The sequence below is a fragment of the Sinocyclocheilus rhinocerous genome, unplaced genomic scaffold (assembly GCF_001515625.1).
Source record: "Sinocyclocheilus rhinocerous isolate Xijiao unplaced genomic scaffold, SAMN03320098_v1.1 scaffold5757, whole genome shotgun sequence".
Classification (NCBI taxonomy): Eukaryota; Metazoa; Chordata; class Actinopteri; order Cypriniformes; family Cyprinidae; genus Sinocyclocheilus; species Sinocyclocheilus rhinocerous.
In genome coordinates this window covers 181416-181660 of record NW_015626363.1, presented here as the reverse complement: position 1 = coordinate 181660, position 245 = coordinate 181416, and positions in this window count along the sequence as shown.

The window sequence follows — 245 nt, the reverse complement described above, 5'->3', positions numbered from 1 at the left end:
CAGAAAACACAACGACAAATCCGAAAACAAATTAACAAGTCAGAAAACACAACGACAAATCAGACAAACCGGAAGAGTTAGGTATAGTTTGAGACAGCGCCATTGGTTTGGGATTACTCAGACATCTGTCAATCAACGTATACAGGGAAGAACCAGCCGATCTATTCCACCCGGGTTCGATCCCGTCTTTTGCCGAACTTTTTTTCCTCCCTTTTCAAATCTCGTATTAGCAATGGATTCTATTT